Raw genomic sequence first — 5,482 nt, forward strand, 5'->3', positions numbered from 1 at the left:
GGCATCCAGCGGGTAGAAGCCAAGGATGCTGCAAACTACCCTACAAGGCACAGGATGGGCCCCACAGCAAAAAAGTGTCTGGCCCCCCGATATCACTAGTGCGGGGGCTGAGAAGCCTGCCCTGGGTAGACAGACAAACAGGTGGTGAGGGGGCCTGGCCAGGACAGCGTGGGAAATGTGCCACCAGCGCCAGATAAATGGCGGTCACGTTGGTTCCTAAATGTGTGGCTCGGAGTAGAGGATTCAGTTGGTGCTCACCTTCCTGCAGGGGTCCGAAGCGCTCACCTCCTCTGTTTGCTCCTGCCGCACAGCCACAATAGGGCCCGCGGAGGGACGGGAGGGACTGGAGGGATGGAGGGCAGTGGTCGCTGGAGGGCACGAGGAAGGGAAAGGGAAAAGACAGTGGCAGGGCCTGGGGTGGGGGGGGAAGAGGAAGAGAAAGGAGACACTGCAAGTTTCGGTGTTTCACAACATCACAGAAATACCCAGAAAGCCAGAGCGGGCCGCAGGGAGAAGTTCAAATTGAGCAAGGGCTGCAGTTCTCTTCTTAAAGTCATGGAAAAATCTCTCTTCTAACCCTCTGGTTCAGGGAGGCCAGACCTCCCTCACCTCCACGGTGGCCTAGAAAGGGACACGTACCCCCCCGCCGGCAACCTTGTGCCATTTCCTCCCCTTCGTGTCCTCCTCCCTGGTGCTTCTCCCACCCACCCCGGCCAGCTCTCCATCCGTTGCTTTCCAGAATAGAAACTCCCACCCCGGTCCCACTGGAGCCCTGATGCAATTGACGAGATACAGACAAAATAATAATAATAACTCCTAACAATCCTGTCTGTTAGAACTCAGCATCTGGAAAGAAGTCATCTCCGTGTGTCAGAGGTCAAGAGATCCTTGAGTGTTCTTCAAGCTGAGCCCCGAATCTGAGCTTCCCGGCAGCACAAGTAAAATGAGAATGGGGGTCAGTTTCACGAGTTCCGTTGCCCAGAGGTCAGAAGCCCACTGATTCCTCTGAGGATGCGGCACTTTGCCAGGAACTGGAGCCTAAAATATATTTCCCTCTAGGTCTTACAGAGAGCACTGCCTGGGGCAGCAAGCACTAACAATAGCAGCATCCCAAAATAAATTTGACAGCCGGCCTCCTCCAGCCATTTTTCCTTAAAGCCCCATCATCAGGGAGGGACGGAATAAAGATTTTGTGGCGGCTAAATCATGTGGTCCAAGAGCAGCTCAGCTTCCTGAGAGCCGGACTCGCTTCAGGGATAAGTCTCATCTGGAAGAATGGATGGAATGCATGGCCTTTAAATAACCCCCATGAACTTTACGTCTCTCAACTGAGCTTTTGATAAAACTCGGGCAGCGGGAGGCAGTTGTTGGTTGTAACCGCTGACAAGGGTCTGGCAGGCAGCGCTCGGGCGCAGGGCGAGGGTGGGGCTGTGGGGTTCTGGCACCTGGAGAGGTATCACTCACGGGCTCAGCTACTCACAGACTCCCCCAAAGGCCCAGGACATGCACGGCTTTCTCAGTTTGCTCTGGCCTGACGTGGAACTGGACCAAGAGGCTGGTGGAAAGAGGAGCAAGATTCGGAGCCGGCAGGGATGCTGGCCAGCCCTGAGCCCCGCCTCACTTTGAGTTACGATTATAGCTTGCATATATCGTGGGTCTAGGCATTAGGTCACTACCCCAGTTAATCTTCACAGCCGAGCTCCTGGGGAGATACCGTGACTGTGCTCATTTTACAGATGAATAAACTGAGGCTCAGAGGGCTTTGCTAGGAAGAGCAGGAGCTGTGATGCCCACTCGAGTCTGTCTGGTTCCAGAGCTCACAGGTTTTGTAACCGCTACACCATGATCCCCTGCCACACAGGATGAGAGGTGAAACCTGTGGGAAAAGTGAAAAGGCAGTTAATTTGTGGCATGAGAGCACAGGAAACACATGACTCTCAGAATGTGATTCTGGAGAAAGCCGGAAGCCTGCAGCAACACGCTGAATTTAAGGCTGTAGGGCTTCTCGAAGCCCTCTCAAATCCAGAGCCTGCTGGGTTATTAACATCAGTTGTAGCCAGGTTCCTGTACAAGTCGCAGTGGGGGAGGGGGCAGGGGTGTTGCAGAGAAGGGCCCAGCTTAAACAAAGCCTGTGGGGCAGTGGGGAAAGAGCACCCCACGACCAAGCTCGAGGCACCCCCCCAAAAGCCGCTGGGTACCCCACCTGCAATCCAGTGAGCGAGTGGTGCAGAGCCCAGCAGAATGGAAGCACAGGGCCAGGCTGCTTGGGGCCCAGGATCCCTGCTGGGCACAGCCCTCTGTGCATCCTGTCACTTCCTGGGAAACCAGCAGGAGGGAACATCCAGGACCAAATAGAACCTGTGAAGCGGTCTTCCCAGCAGGTAGCCCTATGAGCTCAGGAGGGAGGAAAGCCCCATCTCCTTCCATTGGATACACTGACCTTCTTTAGAAGGTCTCTTTAGACTGGAGTCAGGAGTGTCTAGACCACAGGAAAGCTTTCCACATCAGTGAGCAATATGCTGACAAGCAGGGCTTCAGCTCAGCCCCATGAAATCTGATGACTCAGGAGGACGTGCAGTCTCTCCACAGACTTGTTTGCCAGGCGCTGCCAGGGGGCCCTCCCCGGGCCAGGTGTGAGGGTGAGGAGAGAAGACAGGCCCAGGCCTTGCCCTCAAAGGGTTTACAGTCTAGAAGAGGGCACAGATGTGGAAACACCTCAGTGTGTCTTCATGAGAAAACTAAAAAAGGAAGGAAGTGAGGTAAGGAAGGATAAACATACAAAATAGATCAAGAATCTAACCACTTCTCCCCTTGCCCGCACTCTGTGTCACCACCATCATCTCGGGCCTAGATTATTGCAGTGGGGTCCTCAACACCGCAGGCCTGTTCCTACCACAGGACTTTGGGACTTGCTGCTCCCGTTGCCCTCCTACAGGTGTCCTTATGATTCAGCATCTTTGCGTCTTTGCCCAAATGTCCCTTCCAAGGGAGGCTTCCCCCATCTAGGCGGCCCAATTAAAGTTCACAACGCTCCTCTCTCTTCCAGCCCACAAAGGTTGTGGTAGGTGCAGTCCAGGGGGTTTTGGTCGCTAACTCTTCACAGCCTGCTCTCCTGAGGCACTCAGGACAAGTTTCCCATTGGTCTTGGCTAGAGGCTGTTTCCATAGCCCTTGACCTTGCCAACGGTCAGCCAGTGCACTGGGATCAAGCTTGGCTCCTTCAACTTACTTCCCCCTGGGGCTGGTCCTCTCCTGTCCTGTGGGGGGAAATTCCAGCAGAGCCTGGGTGCTCCCGACCAAGCTTAGCCCTGACCTACTATCTCAGGCCTGAGTAGCTGGTCACCAAACTCATCTCCTTCTCTTCTTGGGCACCCAGCTGGACTACATTTCCACCTCCTTTGTCATCAAGGGTGGCCAATGAGTGTGAGCAGAAGCAATGGGGGCTGAGGACAGTAAGAAGCAGATGTGCCTCATCCACCTCTCTTTCCCCTGCTGCTGTGACCATGTGGCCTAGGAGATGGCAGGGCCCTGGGATTAGAAGGAGCCTGGGTGCCCAGATTTCCCCTTGGACTGAGGCTGCCTGCCAATCAGAGCAGCCATCTTGGACTTTATGTGAGTAAAAACTAAACCTTGTGAACATCCCGCGTGTTGGAAGTTGGCTCCTGTATGAATTTAGTGTTTAACTGCCTGTCTCTCTAGGGACTGGGGGCCTGCCCTCACGCCAGCGCTCCCTTGTCGCCTCCCCCCCACTGCATTTCCCACCTGAACTTTGTCCTCTCTTCCCTCCCCCTCCCAGGCCTCCAGGGATGACTGAGCGGCTGAGGAGTGAACGCCTTCTGCTCTGGGGATCTGCGCCCTGCTGTTAAAAGGCAGCCTGGCAGAGGGAAGACTCTTCCCACGACCTCTCTGTGAGCCTGGTTCCAACGGTGTGTGACTTTGGGCGAGACTCCAGCCTTACAGAGATTCAGCTTCCTCATCCTTAGAATGGGAACAATAGCATCTGGCCATGCCGCCTCACAGAGGGAAAGGCGGGAAGGCCCGATCCGCAGGAGCAGCTGCTCTGAGCTGGGTTCTACATACGTCACCTCACGTTTGGTACTGAAGTAAGGAAACTGAGGCATGCAGAGGTTCCAAAGTAACCTCCCCAAGTTCACCTGATTAGTTAGGTGGTTGCCCCCACTGCTGACTTGGTCCTCCTCATCTTCTCTCCCTCATGGCTAGCACCACTACCCACCGAGGAGCTCAACTCTGAGAACTCAGGTCCTGGCTGACTCTTCCCTCACCCACATCTCCCAAAGCCCGGTTATTTTACCCCCTCTAATAGCTGCCCAATCCAGCCCTTCCCTCCGTGTCTATAGCCACCAGTCTAGTCCAAGCCCTCTGCATGCCTCTCCTGGACTCCTGCGTTAACCCCCTCAGTGGTCTCCATGCAGCTCATCCTCCACGCGGCAGCCACCAGCATCTTCTGGAAATGCAAAGCTGACCATGCCAAATCCCAGGTTAGGAGAGCTCGGTGGCTGCCTACTGCTCTTATGACAAAGCCTTGCCATGGTCCAGCCAGCTTGAGAGATCCAGCCTCATCTTGAACGCCATCCCCCTGCCCATCTCCTCTCCATTCCAGTCAGTGCAGACTTCTCCGAGTTCCCGGAACGCTCACCAACTCCCTCCTTGGTGGGAACCGCCTTTGCACATGCTGTTCCTTCTGCGTTCAACTCTTCCTTCCCCACTTCACCTAGTTTACTCCTGATCACCCTTCATATCTCAGGTCTGGTGTCACTTCTTCGAAAACTTATCCCTGACCTCCCTGAAGAGATGACCTCCCCCTATAGCCCTCAACACCTTTATTATTTTCTGTCCATTTGAGTCGTTATTTGGTGAACATGGGTCTCCCTTCCATGACTTTAAGTTCCATGAGGACAGGAACTGTCACCATTTTGCTCACCATTGAAACCGGTGCCTGCACCGTGCCTGACCCATAGTAGAACTTCAATATTGGCCCAGTGAGTCAAGCCGTGAAAGCTGAACTTGAAATCCAAGTGTGCCTTGGATTGGTGTGCTCCTTGCTCACCAATGTTGTGAGGAATTGTATTCATCTGCTCAGGCTACCATAGCGAAAGACCGCAGACTGGGTGGCTTAGCCAACAGAAATGTATTTTGTCGTGTTCTAGAGGCTGGAAGGCCCAAGTCAAGGTGCCGGCAGATATGGTTTCCGGTGAGACCGATCTCCTCGGCTTGCAGACGCACCTTCTTGCTGGGGCCTCACGTGGCCTTGTCTGTGTGCACCCTGTTGCCTTTTCTTATAAAGACACTAATACTGTTAGAGAAGACCCACCCTTGTGACCCCGTTTAACCTTAATTATCTCCTTCAAGGCCCCTTCTCAAAAACAGTCCCATGGTCGGTTAAGTCTTCAACATTTAGGGGGACACAATTCAGTCCATAACATTCTGCCATCTAGCCCCCCAAATTCACATCATTCTCACAG

At 54.1% G+C, this 5,482-nt stretch overlaps 1 pseudogene across 1 annotated transcript in view; it reads right to left on the bottom strand.

The window, feature by feature from the left end:
- The window catches only part of LOC115944046 (mitochondrial import inner membrane translocase subunit TIM14 pseudogene), a 15,396-nt pseudogene extending 12,794 nt beyond the window's left edge, over window positions 1–2,602 (bottom strand). The window contains exons 1-2 of the transcript XR_014149250.1: window positions 2,204–2,602; window positions 259–1,876 (exon numbers count right to left, since the gene is read on the bottom strand). The product of XR_014149250.1 is annotated as a mitochondrial import inner membrane translocase subunit TIM14 pseudogene (transcript). The remainder of the gene's footprint in view (window positions 1–258; window positions 1,877–2,203) is intronic.
- Window positions 2,603–5,482: the final 2,880 nt, after the last annotated feature.

Source organism: Leptonychotes weddellii, chromosome 10, assembly GCF_054177405.1.
Source record: "Leptonychotes weddellii isolate Sample4059 chromosome 10, ASM5417740v2, whole genome shotgun sequence".
Classification (NCBI taxonomy): Eukaryota; Metazoa; Chordata; class Mammalia; order Carnivora; family Phocidae; genus Leptonychotes; species Leptonychotes weddellii.